General features: G+C 43.7%; 1 long non-coding RNA gene across 1 annotated transcript in view; it reads right to left on the minus strand.

Annotated features, from left to right (window-relative positions):
- LOC149069437 (uncharacterized) overlaps positions 1-17,890 on the minus strand; it is a 529,602-nt gene that overhangs the window by 197,553 nt on the left and 314,159 nt on the right. The gene's annotated exons all lie outside the window — the stretch shown is intronic.

The following is a 17,890-nucleotide window of genomic DNA, read 5'->3' on the forward strand; positions in this document are numbered from 1 at the left end:
TTTTGCAAAAAAGTCAGAGCAGCCAGAAAGACAAAAAAAACCGGTACTGTCCCGGGAAACCGGAAAAATTTGAGACGTATGGCAACTCGATTCAAAATGTGACAGATGGTGACATGCATCGGGAAGAAATAAAGTTTCTCCTCTAAAGCCGGGTTTTCCTAGGAATATGTTTTTTGCGCAGCGTGAACCGAATTAGACCATTTCGCGCCGGCAGAAACGTGTTACATAATTACGCTACGCGTTTGTGTTTTCCTAGCGTGGCGCATCAGAACAGGGCGGCTATATTATAGTGCATGGCCTTGGCATCAGCTACTCTGTCGTCTGCATGCTCCGGTTTGAAGGGAAGGGAAAAAAAACACAAGAGTGAAGAGAATATCGGAAACCACGACGCATTTGACTCCTCCAGAAGCAATCGGCCAATCACGCCCGACGTAAAGCGCTGTCGTGAGGGGTATTGCGTTCTGTAGGAAAACAGTCATGCTGCTTTTCTTATTGGTGAGTGGGCTGCGTGTCGCGTTGGGCGAATCACTTTGCGCGCGGCACAGGAAACCTGCTCCTACTATTTCTCTCCGCTGCTGTGTCAAGAAATCGACTCGACGGGCGTTAGATACATAACGCTACGGAGTTCCTGCGTTCGTCGGTCTACGAATCTCCAGTCTTCGCCACCGTGCTACTTGGGAATCGCCTTGGATACGCATTCACAGTCGAAAATTGTGCCGCATCGTGATTTCTTCGAGCCGGTGTCTATGGATGTGGCCTGTGCTTCGCCAGTGAATGAAGAAATGTGTTTCCCTGTCCCCAGTGTTACGTCTGCCCCTATTTACCCCCCCTGTGTTTTTCTTTTTGCTGGAATCTTCTAGGACCGAGGTAAGTGGTATTGTATATGTGAAAAATGGGACGTACATGTCCATTTGCAAGTTCTGAAGTTGATGTTGTTAGGAATTTGTGTTCTAGGGCCTCTGAAGCCAATGAATTTAGCTCATATAGGGACAAATTTCAATCCTTGTTATTGGACTTTGTTAAAAAAAAAAAGGTTGAAAGTGATGACCTTGGTCATGTCGGGCAAAAATTCAAACTTGCTTGTGAGTTTGAACTCATTGTCATGAACGATTTTGTATTATGGGAAACCTCGAATGTGGAGGAAAAGTCCCAAAAATTTAAGAATTTCATACTGCATTCTATTACTTATTTCGATGCACTCAATATTGAGTCCTGTAAGCATAAACAGGCTGCCCGGTTCAGGAAAAAATCTGATTTTGTTCCCCTAACTTCTACTCCCAGGGAAAATTCTAGCAGAATCGGGGAGCCTGGTGTTAGGAAAAAAAAGGAAAAATCCCCAGATAAGCAAGATGCTAAAAACGAATCCCTGTCTGGTGCAAATTCTGATGTTACACATACACTACCCAATGATCGTTCATCAAGTATTGAGGATGAAAATAGGGAACATAGTGATCTTACTGACCAATTGTCCCGTATTTCAGGTAATGTTGAGGAAAACTCCTCTGTGGATGACCCTGACTGTTCAAATAGTGCTACAATGAGCAGTACAGATGGCTCTTCGGGTTCTTCAACTTCAAATAGCACTAGTAGTGATGGAACATTAAATGGACCCAGTTCAAATAGCGAAGAGGACGACGGTAACCTCAGGCCATCTGCCCCGCACACAATTTCCCCTGAACCTAGTTCAACCACCAATATTAATGACATACAAACTGTGAATACAGATGCTAGCACCTCTGGAGCACACAGAGTTACACTAAATGCTAATGATATTCCTAACACAATTAATTCTGATGAATTACCTAATGACCAAGTACAAACAACATCACAGGAGCCCCCCTTGACAAATAAGGATGAGGTTATGGATCCTATTATAGATAAGGACTTTATTACAGTCACCCACAGAAGGAAAAAAATTTTAAAACCCCCCTCCGATGGAAGTAATGTCAACAATGTTACCCATGGTGCCAATGACATTGGCAATACGAGAGCTAACAAACAGATGGGACACAAAAACATTCCTGCTATTGTCCTCTCTACGTGGGGGAATGATTGGCTCTCTGATTTTGCAACAATTAAACGTCAATGTGCTGTACCCCCTCAATTTAAGACTACATCTAACACCTTAATCTTTCAAGTATATACTGAACAGGACCACAGATTGGTCACTAAATTTTTTGATGAAAAAAAATTCCAATATTTCACCTATCACACACCTGGTGAAAGGACTATTAAATTTGTTATCAGAGGACTGCCGGCGAATGTTAATCCGGATGAAATAAAAAAAAACATTGAAAGCAAAAACTTCAAACCGGTGAAGGTGACCAACATGAAAAACTTTCACACGGGTAGGGCCCTTCCTCTATTTCTGGTAGAGGTGCCGGTCACGGATAAAAGCTTTGCAAATTCTACAGAAATCGCCGACATCACTATACAGGTTGAGAGGTACAGGGGGGTTCAGGGCCCTCTGCAATGTCGTTCTTGTCAAATGTACGGGCACAGCAGCTTTAGGTGCAGGAGAGCCCCTGTGTGTGCATTCTGTAGTGGCTCTCATGAGACAAGAAACTGTGTAGACAAGGGCAATCAGAAAAAAATCAAATGCTGTCACTGTGGGGGCCCCCACACATCTACTTATTCGGGATGTCCATCCAGGTCCACAGTTGGCCTAAATAGAGGAAGAACTTTTATCCCTAAAATTCCCCCTGAACTGGTGGATAACTCACACATGCATAGGGATGTGCAGGCTACACAGGCTGCTGGTGGAAATTTGGATGAAAACACTGTATTGAATACTGGACCAATTACAATCAGCCCCTCTACACAATCAAAGAGGTGGAACATTATTGACACTGAAAAAAATGTGGATGTGAATCAGATTAAACTTAATATAGACAAACAAAAAGAACTCCATAGTGTCACTAGGCCTGGCACTCACCCACTTGCGCTAAAAAAAACGTTAGTGCAATCTGTGTCTGAGGCCAAGCTGACTCTCACTGAGATACATGCTAGGATTTCATACAGAGAAGTCCTTCATCAGCTGTTGTTCTTCACGCACAGACATAATATATCCTCAGTATCTGATGTGGATCCGAAATTTCTAACCTCATTCTGACACCCTCGCGAACTCCCCCTTCAACAAATGAAGTGACAGAAGAAACTGTTAGAGGGGAAAATCCTGTTGCATTATCCGATGCAAATGTTGTATGTCCTGATATTGAACAGGGAAATATCCCTGAACCCAGTGTGTCACAAAAAATGCAAATTATGGACTCTGTTGAATACAAGCAGCTTAGTGTTTTTTTTACGAATTTTCTTAAGACTGCTGGATTCACTACTCACAAAATTAATTTAACACTACAAGCTCTGATAGAAATACTTCTCCTCCCCAACAATTAGTAATACACGAGATTCACTACCACGTCCTCTCATGGTAATGGCGTGGAATGCCAATGGCATAAAAAACAAAATACACGAATTAAAAGAAGAGTTATACAATAATCAGGTGGACATAATTTTAATAAGTGAAACATGGCTACTGCCTAGCCAATCCATTAAAATTAATGGATTTACAGGGGTCAGAAAAGATCGCACTTTGAATCGAGGAGGTGGTGTGACAATTTTTGTGAGGAATACCTTCTCATTTCATGAAATTTCCCTCCCCTCATCTACACAAATGGAGGTAATTGCGATTAACCTGTATATCAACAGATCAACCATGACTTTTTGTGCAGTTTACAAGCCTCCAAGAAATAGTCTGGACATTACTCTTCTCGATCACATATTTAGTACCCAGTTACCTACATTTATGGGGGGCGACTGGAATTGCAAGAACGGCATCTTTTACAGTATCGGATCCAACAGAGGGGGCAGGGTCCTCAGGCGTTACTGTCTGAATAATTTTCTCAATATACACTCTTCGGAAACACCCACCCATGTTCCGTCGCAAAGAAGATATCGGCCTGATGTCATTGATTTTGGCATATCGAAAAATTTCCTATTTGATATCAATACGTTTACAAAAAAAATCCTCAGTTCCCCGCATAACCCTGTCTTCTTTGTAATAAATTTCCTATGCCCTCGAAAAAGACATGTTGTGAGGAAGACTGACTGGAATAAATTCCAGGAACTTTTACAAGCTCAACCTACAGTCAATTATGATACAGATCAAATAATGGAATTGGACAGTGCGGTGTCCAATTTCACGGACGCTATTTCTACTGCTCTGAGGAATTCATCCACGGAAGTCATTCGCCCCGAACATCAATTTGGTCTCCCGAGGGAAATTTTACAGAAAATTCGTCATAAAAACCGTATACGAGGGCTATGGCAACGTTTTCGTCGCAGGTCTGATAAAATAGCTCTCAATAGACTTAACAGGGAAATTCATAATGAAATTCAACACCATGTGAACAGTAGATTCTCCGAATTTATTGAGAATGCATCTACTGAAAACAACAACATCTGGAAGGCTTGGAAGTTGTGTAAACCCAAGGGTCTGAACAGCGTGAACAAGCTCTTGGGGCCCCAGGGAATTGTAGTTTCGGCGGAGGATATTGCTGAGACGTTTGCTAGCGCATTCCAGAAGCAATTTTCCCCCAACCATATACAACATATTAACACCCAATACGAACTTAGAAGGAAAGCTGCCGAATACATCCATCATCACTTCCATTCTAATCCTCAACATCTACAACTTATTGATGTCATGGAGGTGTCTGATATCATCTCCAATCTCAATACAAAAAAAGCTTGTGGAGCAGACGGCATCAGTAACCTTACTCTTAAAAATCTTCCTAGTAACATGTTATTCAACTTGACGAACATCTTTAATGCAGCCATAAAAAAGCATTACTTCCCCAAGCCGTGGAAGCATGCGATGATCAAAGCTATACACAAATCGGGCTCGGACCCCATGCTGCCAGCTTCTTTCCGACCCATAAGTCTGCTTTCCAATATTAGTAAAATTTTTGAAAGGGTCATTTCAGCCCGACTGGAGACCTACTTAACCACTAACAACATCATTAGACCCGAACAGCACGGCTTTCGCCATGAGCACTCTTGTGTAACGCAGCTCATGCGGGTCACTGATTTTATCACCACTGCAAAAAATAACTACGAGTTTGTGGCGGTGGCTTTCCTTGATATTAGCAAGGCTTTTGACCGATGTGATCACCCGACCCTTCTTGTTAGACTCATTGATCTTGGCTTCCCTCCTCATTATATACTTTTCTTTTATTATTACTTGATCGGGAGAACATTTCAAATCAAACATGGTGACAGGGTATCCACAGTTAAAAAAATAACAGCATCGGTCCCTCAGGGTAGTGTGCTCGGCCCTCAGCTTTTCTTGATATACATCAACTCCTTTCCGGCACCACAGGTGGGCATACTTGCCCTTTTTGCGGATGACGCTGTGGTGCTGTGTAACGCCAGGAAAGCCTCGCAAGCCGTAAACAACCTGCAGGAGACAACTGATGAAATTATGGATTGGTGTGAAGAAAACGACCTAGTACTCAATCAGGAGAAATGTCAGTTTGCATGGTTTGCTAGTAGAACTAAGATCCCACCCTACAGACGGTTGTTTATTGGTGAGCACCCCTTGAGACCTTCACGCAAGGTTAAATATCTGGGGTGTATTTTGAACAAGACTATGACATTTACTCCTCATATTAAGTATGCCTGTAACAAGACCAATAACATTTTGGGGGCTCTCAACAGGATTATTTTCCCTCAGGCGAAGCTCTCGATTAAGAATAAAATTTTACTCTTTAAGTCAATTCTTCGACCCACCCTCCTGTATGCCTCCCCTGTTTGGGCGCATGCCTCGATAACTAACATTCGAATTCTTCAACGATCTCAAAACAAAATCCTAAGACGCTTTACCGGTGCCCCTTGGTACGTCAAGAATGAAAACATCCGCAGAGACCTTCGATTAGACAAAATCTTTACCTACATTAAGCAGCTTAATAAGAAACAGTATGAGGCCATGGAAAACTCAAATTTTGAACACATCAAAGAGTTGGTCAATTATAATGTGGCTCCTACCCCTAGAACTTCGGCTAGAAGAATCACTTTTCGTAGGCCGAAACAGATTTTTCATCTCAGATGGGAAAATCTTAGATAAACAATCAGCTGAGTTGGTTATTTGTATATAGTTCTCGTATTGCATTATTGTAACTTACCCATATATCTGCATTTGCACTGCTTATTTTACTCGCATATACTCACATTACTCACATATTTACTCGCATTTACTCGCATTTATATGAAAAATTGAAAAAAAAAAAAAAACTTAATGGAGGGGACATGCTTTGAACTGGTGTAATTATCTTTTTGATGTGGTGGACTTTTTTTTCGAACTCGCAAATTTCTATTTTTTACATGTACATGCTAACTGCCTCTTTCAGCTAACCTCCTTTGCTGGTGTAGGGTGCTTGTGACTGTTGGTTGTGGTGGCATATTTTTGACTTCCTTACCTGGCAGAAAGATCTGATGGCCATGACCATGACGCACGGATTTGTCCTCTTTTTTCAGCACATTCACACACTCTCACTACTAACAGACAAATTTTTTCTCTCTTCATAGGCCTATCTTGGCCCGTTTGGATGTCCCACTATCAGCCCTCTAAGGCTGGGGATGGGGGTAAGCCTCTGATGCTGGTCTGGTCTGGTTTCGTAGGAGCAAAAATCACCCCTTAGCTCACAGCCCGTACTCAGCCGGGCCTCAATAACATTTAACTTTTCCCCCTTCTAGTTTAACTCATAACCGATATGGCTCTCTCAAACGATATTGAAAATATCCCTGTGTGCGTTTTTCACGATGTGATAGCAAAACCGAACAACTCCGGTTGGCACCGACTCACCGAGAATTTTCGTACAGTCCATGAAAGAATTCTTCGAGGGCATTAAAGACGACTTCAACTGCCTCTTGCAAGCAGATAGCACGTCTTCCAAAGCGTGCAACAAAGGTCTCACCTTCCAAAATGACTTCCTGGACTTTGGGAAAATCACAGAAGCATCGGAACCCAAGGAAATTAAACGACTTCAATTTCTCACAGAAGGTGTCATCAAATATTTGATCAACTTCCCCAGCCCGTGCTTCTATGACGAATACCCTGGACTCGCAAAAATGAAAAAGCTAGAAATCCGGAAAAACTTGGTATCAACAAGCTAGACTTCACACTAGCTGAAGCAAGCCAAAAACCGAAAGGCACTTGCGCAGACTTCGAAACTACAACCGAAGTCCCACAACCAAGCACCGTTCCAGGAAAATCGAACGTTTCCCGGGAAAATCCCGTTCCCAGTGACATTTCCGGAGAACCAGAACTTATTCCAACTAAGACGCCTTCATATACTAAGGAGTATATGAAGGAGTATGTATTAAGGAGTTCTAATTCTAACGGTCACCTTCGTAAATTCGACAGCACAAGCTATCCCACAATCCCAAGCGGCAAGCCAGGCCACGACCACCTAGATAACCTGGTTATATAGGAGGTCGTGGCCAGGCCCCATCCGAAAAGACGGCCACTGAGGACCAATCAAAACGCGTCCCCGCTAAAGACATCACGCCCACAGTGATGACACAGATCCAAGCCGCCGGAGGTTAACAAGACTAGCCTAGCCGTTTACATCTCGTCGGATGACCGCTGGTTCGAAATCGCGGACCCCCTGCAAGAAATCTGCACCAATAATTTTCCAAGTCAAGCTTGAAAGTGAACTTTATAAAATTTCATTCCAGAGCAAGACGGATCTTAACAGTGCACTAAACTTTCTTCACAAACAAAACATAGAAATTTCCCGCATCTCAAATGGCAGCCAAGACACCTTTAGTGTTGTGCTAAAAGGCCTTGGCAGCAAAACGCCCACCTCAGACATCGAAGCTGAACTTAAAAAACTTGGTTTCAACGTTTTAAACATTTCCCAGATGTCTTCTAAAAAAAGATCGGCTCGACGGAGGAAACTTCCACTTTGGAAAATCACACTTCCATGTGACCAACCGTCCTGACGAATTTCTGATGTCTCCACTCTCAAATTCATTTCAGTGAATTTCTCACCATTCCGTCGCTTTCCCAGTCGCCCCTCGCCGGTCCGTTGCACCCGTTGCCAACGCTGGTCTCACCGAGCGGCTTCCTGCACCTTCGAGGAAAGATGCATTAAATGCACTGAAAAGCATACGGGACAGCCGTGCTTAAAAGTCTGGTGTTGACAAACCGTCCTGTGTCAACTGTGAATCTAGCGGTCACCCAGCCAGCTATAAAAAGTGCAGCGCCTACTCTGACGAGCTAAAAAAAATGAAAGCCGTAAAAATCCCACTTAACTCACCGAAAAACAACTTTGAAGCCAGCCCGAAAACACGGATGGAAAAAAACGGGACAAGTGCCATCACCATGATACCGAGAAGTGTTCAACTTAACCTGAACAAATCTTCGTGCCTCCATCCTCAAAATTCGGCACCACGGCAGAAAATTTGCACATCTCCCACAGAAAATTCCCAAAAAGTCGCCGAAAATCCAAGTTCAGTCGTCCGAGCGAAAAAGTACAAGTCCAGCGAGACACAAACGTCCAATCGCGCTACGAATAACCAATCTACGGACTTCCGCAAAAACTTTGAAAAAATCCAGAAGCCAGTTGCCGGGAGCAGTCCAGTCACCGTTAAGCAGACGAAACATGCCATAACACCAAACATGGGCCCCGCTCTGTCCCTTGCGGGATATAAGCGGATTACCTTGCGGCTGGGCCATGCTGGAAGAACTCTCCTGACATCCGGGCCATGCGAACATCCCCCGACTCGCAAGCCACCGGGTCCGTCCCGCCGGGACCCCACTCCATCCCAAGCAGCCACACTCCGGGAAGCTCCCGGAAACCTCCGATGGTCAAGAAGGAGTACAGGTGGACCGCCCGCCAGATCTCCGACCCAGCAAAAACATTCCGAGGCACTCGGCTCCCCCAGTCCACGAGGGAACACCCCCGTCCGCCACTCATCGCTCGAAGGAGCAACAGAACGGAACCAAACGTCCGTCCCCCTCCGGCAGCCCGCGCCCGTCCATGCCAACACCGCACTCCGTCCCCACCAATCCATCCGCAGATGGACCCGTGGGATCTCGGTTGCCAATCACTCGCTTCAGCTTCTTTGCCACCTGAAAGAAAACATGCATACATGGCACATGGAAGCACTGAACAGAAATGACAGCAAGTGCTTAACATCAACATGAAACATGCCGAACCACCGACGGCACCATCAGCCAACAGCCGAGCTGAACCATCGGACTCTTCCTCTGACTCCGAGATAGATAACTGCCCAAACTCGACTTACTACGTATTCGAGTATGCGAAACTGCTTCGAGGACATTCTCAAAGTGAAAACCACAAAAGAGAGGCAAGCTGTTTTCGAAAAGTTCATTTCCGAAGCAGGAAATATTCTTGAAAAAGACTAGGCCTCCACGTCGAATTCCTCCGAAACACTTATACATTATCTACCAATAAGTATTTGGACACCTATGCAAATGACGATATCTGCGGTCCTGAGATACGTCACGCCCTCCGCCGGTATATATCGTGTAGGAAACAACATCGGCATTAGTCGCATGCAAGATGCCGCGCAGTTCGGAGCTCTCTGATTTCGAGAAAGGTATAATTTTCGGGTATCACAAAAATGACCGATCCTTAAGAGACATATCTAGCGAGCTGAAGTACCCAAAATCGACAGTGGCCTATGTGATTAAGGAATGGAAGGTGAGCTGTGATTGTCGGAATTTGCCCCGAGTCGGCAGACCAACGAAACTGGGAGATAGAGACCGACGGGTGCTGTCCAGAGAAATTCGGAAGAACCGCACCCAACCGATGGCCCTCATCCGCGAGGAGTTTCAACAGGCATCCGGGAGTATTGTTTCAATGAATACCATCCGTAAGGAAGCACATCTGATTAGTTTTCATGGTCGCGCTGCTGCCCGTAGCCTTTGATCACAAAGTCCAACCGCGTTGCTCGGTTAATGTGGTGCAAAGCACATCGAAATTGGACCGTAGATCAGTGGAAACGGGTTCTTTGGAACGACGAATCAAGGTTCACCCTCTACCGTTCGGATGGCTGGGTCTGGCGTCTGCCTGGAGAATGTCTCCTGCCAGAATGCATTGTGCCAACAGTCAAGTTCGGCGGAGGTAGAATTATGGTCTGGGGGTGTTTCTCCTGGTATGGACTGGGACCCTTGGTCCCCATTCATGGTAAGCTCAACGCCGATGCCTACTGCACTATTTTGGATGACAATGTGCTTCCTACGTTGTGGCAGTTTTTCGGGGTGGACCCCTGTTACTTCCAGGACAATGCCAGCTGTCATACTGCGAGGTTAACCAAGGCTTGGTATGGTGCCAATGGGGTTCATCGAATGGACTGGCCTGCCCAGACCTGAACCCTATCGAGAACCTCTGGGACGAGTTGGATCGCCGAATTAAGGGGTGCCCTACCCGTCCAAAATCGGTGAAGGAACTGACATGTCTTCTCCAAGCCGAGTGGAAGAAAATACCACTAGCCGTCACACAAGGACTTGTGGAAAGTATGCCCCGAAGGGTTCACGCTGTAATTGTCTCTCATGGAGGCTCTACCAACTATTGATTTTGAATAAAGTTAGTTTTTCTTTTCTATCACAGGTGTCCAAATACTTATTGGTAGATAGTGTATTTTTGGAAATAATTTCGAAGAAACTCTCATAATAATCGGAAAGTAAAGTATACTCTTCTTTTTTCTTTTTCCTTCCCCCATCTTTCTTTTTCTGTCAAAAAAAAAAAAAAAAAAAAACCATTCTTCAAAAAAACTTTGAAAAATTTTTTGTGTCAAAAAAAAAAAATCGTGATTTTTAAACTTTCTCATCATCGAATAACCTATCTTTTCTCGACTTTGAAAAATAATCGTATTAACACTATCTCTTTTTTTCCACTCCTTGCCAGTTGCCACTAATATTTTTTCAGTGTATAAAATATGTATTTGCAGGTTCCAGCCAATAGGGAATCGAGTAAGCGTCTCAACCAATGAGAGACGCCGAGGTCAACATCAAAGCGTTGCCCGACCGGGCTTCTTCACAAGCGAAGTTAATCATAACAATACTAACAACGTAAGGCAGTGGTGGCATTTTACCGTCGTTAAACTTAAATTAATCGCCAGACCATTTAATTGACCATTGTTTTTTGAAAAAGAGGATTTATTCCCAAACCTTCCTTCCTCATACATGCACTTACACAACTTCACATACATTACTCACTTGTCTTTCCCTTCACCGGGGGTCCCCAAGGGGCTCCAGCCTGTTTGTTGGCTAATGGCCCGCTTTAAGGGCCAGTCACCATCGGAAAATTCTGAGTCTGGTCTGGTTTTCGTAGGAGCAGGTTCAGGGACGCCGGAAGTCAGAAATGATTGATGTGCTCAAAGTATGCGAGTCATTTCTCTGTACAGGCTATAATATTAACATATATATTTTTGCCTGACCATACGTCCCTTTTTTGAAGTAGAGTGTCCCTTTTTTTCGAATCTATTTGATTTTAGTGATGACCCGTCCTTCAACCCAGTGGCGTCGGAGCAGTGGGTCCTCAAGCACCCACGATAATTTGTGAAATGCATCCGAACACCCCCAGAATTGATTCAGAAATTAAAATTTCCGATATAAAACTAAAGATGAGCACCCACAGTTTCGAAACACTTCCGACGCCCCTGCTTCAACCTACTTTTTGTAGTAGTGGTAAGATTTTTACTACAGTAAAATGTAACAAACCTATGCAGGAGGGGTATAGGGGTCCCTGCCTAAAGACCAGTACCGTCTTAATGCGTGGGCCCACCACCCCGGGGGCTTCAAAAAAACGCGGGTCTCACAAAAATGAGAACCAGTGCCACAAAAATGAGAACCAGAATTTGCCAGGTGGGATCGCAGTAAAATCGCTTGGCCCTAGGGCCCACATGATGCTCTAAAGACGGCCCTGCCCAAGACCAAAAATTAAAATTATTTTTTGAATAAATTAAAATATTGAAAGAAAATACCTTTTTATGTGTGCTATATTTGTCAATTTCTGTTAATTTAAAATGTTTTTTGAAGGTAATGAATTCAAAATGTCTCTGAGACAGATGCCCTGGGTTCCCCTCATAATATTTACATAAAACAGTGAAATTCTATTATAAATCTATTAAGTGGTGGAAAATGGGTTTAATCATTAATCAATGATGGTTTTGATCATCAATTCTTTAAAACCATGCTAATGCGTATTCTGAGATCGAATAGTTCTATTGTATGTATTTTACAGTTTTTAATCAATGAGAGATTGGATTGCTGATGATTTAGTTGAATTCGCATTTCAAGTTCCCCGATAATATAAATTGACAACCATCACCACACAGTAACGTTGCGGGTCATTTGAGTTTCAGAATATTGGGGAAGCTTACATTGAAAACAGAAAGTGATACAAATACATAATGCAGGGGTTCTCGAACTGTGTGCCGCGGCACCCTGCAAAGGTTTTCTGAAGAGACTGTTGAACTGCTCTGGGGAGCCGCGGATAAGCGTTGATTAGGAAAAGAGGTGCCACGGGTAGAAAACGTTTGAGAACCCCTGACATAATATAAGTGTATAAAAGGCCCCACACATCCTCCAACACTGCCTGCGCTGGGATCTTTGACGGGCCCTTAAATAACCCGTGGCACAATTCCAGAGCATTTAAGTGGCCCATGACACATTTTCAGATCACTGAAGTAAGCTTGCGGCACATTTTCAGATCACGGAAGTAAGCTCGTCGCACATTCAAAGATCACGGAAGTAAGTTCGTCGCACATTCAAAGATCACGGAAGTAAGTTCGTCGCACATTCAAAGATCACTTAAGTAACCCGCGACACAGTTCCAGAACACTTAAACGATCTGTGACACATTTATAGATCCCTTGAGTGGTATGTGGTACAATTTTAGAGCACTTAAGCGGCCCCCAGTACGGATCTACATCACCCAAGTTACCCGCGGAACATTGCCAGATTATTTAAGTTATCCGTGGCCATGGCCCCCACAAGGGGTAGGCTGACAAAGCTCCAGCCCTGGGGCCCGGGATGATTTTCATCATTTTTTTGTTTTTCACGCTATAAATTTATCATAAAGGGGCCAGTAGTATAAAAAGGACAGTTCAAACACAGGGGGAGGCGCGGAGGCGCGCGCCTCACATCCGGCCCCCTCACGCGCCTCACATCCGCTCCCTCACACACCTCATATCCGGCCCCCCTCACGCGCCTCACATCCGCTCCCTCACACACCTCACATCCGCCCCCTCACGCGCCTCACATCCGCTCCCTCACCGTGAACTTCATCCAAAACCTCATTCACCCAACCCTCATCAGCTGAACGTTGTCTCCCTCCAATCGATGGAGAATATTTATCAAAATCCGAGGAGCGTCGGAAGTTACGGTGGAGTGGATGCGTTGTACAGAGCGTTGAAAGGACAGGTGACACGAGCAAAAATAAGAAAGTGGTTGGAAGGAGAAAAGTCTTACACTCTTCACCGTCAGAGAAGGAAAAAATTTACCAGGAATCCCATTTTGGTAGGTGCCATCGACCAACAGTTTCAAGCCGATCTGGTGGACATGAGAAATCTAGAGAAATTCAACGATGGTCAGCGATACATCCTGACTTGTATCGATGTATTCTCAAAATATGCTTGGGCTATCCCGCTGAGAGATAAAACGGGGAGGGCTGTCGTGGGAGCGTTTCAGGAAATATTCCAGGAAAGACAACCGCAAGTGTTACAGACCGATAAAGGCACCGAATTCAAAAACAAGATTTTCCAGAAGTTTCTGAAAGAGAAGGGCGTAAAATTCTTCACGACTGAGAACGATGACGTGAAGGCTGCCATCGTCGAGAGATTCAACCGAACCCTGAAATCTAAGATGTGGCGGCACTTCACAGCGAAGAGCACGTATAGATATATCGACGTTTTACCGGACTTAATATTTAGTTATAATAACACTCATCATAGCAGCATAAAGATGACCCCTTCGGAAGTAGATAAAGAAAACGAGAAGTTGGTATGGGAGAACCTATACATGCGAAAGAATAGGAAAAAAGTTTACCAAAAATTTCAAGTTGGTGACCACGTTCGCATTACCCGCTCGAAACACCCATTCGAAAAAGGTTACGAGTCTAATTTTTCCCATGAAATTTTCGTAGTGGATAAATGTATCGAGAGAGAGGTACCCGTATATAAGTTGAAAGATTTAATGGGTGAAGAAATTAAAGGGACTTTTTATACAGATGAGTTGGTGAAGGTGAAATTGGATGAGACGTTCCCCATTGAAAAAGTGTTGAGGAAAAGAAAGCGGAATGGGAAAACGGAACATCTTGTGAAATTTCAACATTACGGTGACAAATTTAACATGTGGGTTGAGCTATAAATACCCCACTCCGCGATGATCTGGATTCATTACATCGACATGTCTTCTTTCTACCTCACGTTGCCCAGCGATGCTAGCATGAATTTTTTCCCCGATAATACTCTCTCAAACTTCACCATAAAGCTCCCGAATGCATTGGAACTCGAGTCTAACATGGAAGTAGCTCTCTCGGAGCTGATATTTCCCCATTCTTTCCACAACATAACGGAACGGTCTAACGGCTTTGAATTTGATTCTGGAGATGGTGAGTTAAATAAAGGTGTCATTCCTTGCGGTTTCTACGAGACTACCACCGACCTCATTAAGGCGATAACGAGAAATTTTAGAAAGGAAGACATTGATTTGACTTTCAACAAAACCACGAAAAAAGTAAAGGTGTTTACGAGGAAAAGTGCCAAGTTAATTCTGCATACAGGGATAGCAGAGAACCTAGGTTTTGAACCCGGTGAATATAAGGGAATGGTGACCGAAGGACCTTTCACGGCTGATCCGAAACTGGACTTTCATCTGTTGTACGTTTATTGTGATATAGTAGAACCGCAGATTGTTGGCAACACCCTCGCCCCATTACTAAGAATCGTGAAAACCGAAGGACATGATGGCGACATCGTCAATGCTGCATTCGAGAGAGGTCACTACATCCCTTTAGCCCGAAGGAGTTTTGAAACAGTTCACGTTCATATAAGGACACATACAGGTCATCTCGTGTCATTTGAACGTGGGAAGGTGATAGTTAAACTACACTTTAGACTGAAACATTTATAAACATGTCGTATCAACCATACCGCTGCTGTATAACCAGCGTTACCGATTATTACGTCAACCAGGCAGGTCAAGGACTTGGATATTATCAGGGTATACCACTACAACGAGGTTATGGTTTTGGATCCATTTTCAGCTCCTTATTCCGATCTGCTATGCCGCTACTGAAAAGAGGAGCAAAAGTTTTAGGTCGACAGGTTCTGAAATCCGGGGTCGATTTTGCGAACGATGTCGTGCAAGGTAGAGATGCGAAAACGGCAGCACTGGAAAGAGCCAAAGAAGCGGGTCGTTCGCTGAGCGACAAAGCGTCAACAAAGGTAAAGAAAATGCTTGGAGGTCATAAAAGAAAGCGTTTAGCGAGGAGAAACGTCATTCGCAAGAAAGCGAGGAAAGTAACAACACACGATATTTTTGATTGAAAAGATGACTCTAATCATGACAAACTCACCCGAGTGCTTGAAAAGCGAAGTGGACTTGTTTGCTTTACCTCCCACGCAAACCGCTATTGAAGGAGGTGAATGGATCGAATTTCTCCCGCTCTCAGGCATCAGAGACGGTCCGCTGGAGTTTAATATTGCTGGAAGCACTGAAGATTACATCGACTTATCAGCTACACAACTGTATATCAAGTTGAAAGTTACGAAAGATGGTAATCCTCTACCGGATAAAGATCCGGTCTCTCTCGTTAACCTCTCGCTACATTCTCTCTTCTCTCAGGTTGATGTATCTCTAAACGGGAGGAACATCACGAATTCGTCTCACACCTATCCGTATAGAGCATACATAGAAACCTTATTAAACTACGGTCGAGATGCGAAGATTGGGCCGCTCACGATGGAAGGCTATCACAAGGACACCGCGGGACATATGGCCGACGCAACAAATAATGATGGTATGAAGAAGAGAACCAAAAAAATCGCAAACAGCCGATCTTACGATATGATGGGAAGAATTCACTGCTCTTTATTCTTCCAACAAAGACTGTTACTCAATTTGGTGGATTTGAAAGTCCGTCTAGTGCGTTCTAAACCTTCGTTCTTCCTAATCGCAGCAACTAGCAATTATGACATCATCATTGAACATGCCAGCCTCTACGTAAGAAAAGTAAGGGTTAGTCCCGCCGTTGCCATCGGACATGCAAAAGCTTTGGAGAAGACCACAGCTAAATACCCCATCGATAGGGTTCTCACAAAAGTCTATTCAGTGGCTCAGGGTAGCATGTCATTCGTGCAAGATAATGTGTACCTCGGTGCAATGCCGCGTCGAGTTACAATTGGTTTAGTGGATAACGAAGCATTCAATGGTACCTTTACAAGTAACCCGTTTGATTTCAAGCATTACAACCTCACCTTTGTCTCCGTATACGTAGACGGACGTCCGGTGCCTCATAAACCTTTGGAACCCAACTTTGAAACCGGGAACACAGTCAGAGCATACAACAACTTATTCAGAATCGAGGAAGATCGTGGCATCGATATAAGCCAACAGGAATTCCAAAACGGCTATACCCTCTTTTGTTTCTCGCTGCTCCCCGATCAAAGTGACTGCGGACACCTACATTTAGTCCGACAGGGTAACTTACGTGTGGAACTGAAATTTGCACAGGCATTACCCAAAACCATCTCGGTAATCATTTACGGTGAATTTCAGAGTCTAATAGAGGTTACAAAGTCTAGAAGTGTCTTGTGTGATTTCTCAAGCTAATGGATTCCGATCAAATTCGACGTGCTCTTCGAACAAACCCGATAACTAAGAAAACATTTACAGATGTTTACGCTAGTAATACTTTACCCTTGAAAATACAGAAGTATCCAGCAGCTTTGATCGTTAACACTGATACTAACACTGAACCCGGAACACACTGGTTGGCGATTTATCTCCACGATAACATGACTGCAGAATTCTTCGATTCATTCGGAAGACCGCCTTCTAATTTCCAGAAAGGTAACATAACGAAATTCCTGAAAAGATATCAACGACTCAACTACAACGATGTGGCGCTACAGTCGGCTGATACACAAGTTTGTGGACATTACGTCATTTATTACGTGCACTGTAAATGTCTGGGAGAGAGCATGAATTCGATTGTATCCCGCTTCAATGTAACCAACGATTTGCGCGTGTTCAATTTTGTAAGAAAATATTTTTCTTTCTAATAAAACTGATTTACATAGTACGCATCTCGTCATTATTCAAAATGGAACCATTAACATTACACCACCCGTTCACGGCAGTCTGTGCCGGAGCAAGCGGCAGCGGAAAAACTTATTTTCTGAAAGGGTTGCTTGAACACCGTGATAAACTCATAAAACCATTACCGGAACGAATAATATGGTTCTACGGTGAATCCCAACCACTGCACGCGGAAATTAAAGATGTCGAATTCCGAGACGACTATGATTTTGAGGGGGTTAATAACGCGTTGCTCATTTTTGACGATCTTATGTCTGAGCTTTCGTCCGAGCAGAAGATGTCTAAACTATTCACTAAATACAGTCATCATAGAAATTTATCAGTGATTTTTATAACTCAGAACTTTTTTCATAAAGGGCTGCGGGAAATTACGCTAAATTCACATTATATATTTTTGTTCAAAAATAGGAGAGATTTGAACCAAGTCACTCATTTGGGTAGACAGCTGTATCCTACAAAAATTAAGTTCTTCCAAGAAAGTTACGCAGATGCTACGAAATCCGCTTATTCATACCTCTTGATTGATCTCCGACA

This window comes from Pholcus phalangioides, unplaced genomic scaffold (assembly GCF_987345545.1).
Source record: "Pholcus phalangioides strain wild (caught in Gottingen) unplaced genomic scaffold, Ppha-v1.0 ptg000022l_1, whole genome shotgun sequence".
Lineage (NCBI taxonomy): Eukaryota > Metazoa > Arthropoda > Arachnida > Araneae > Pholcidae > Pholcus > Pholcus phalangioides.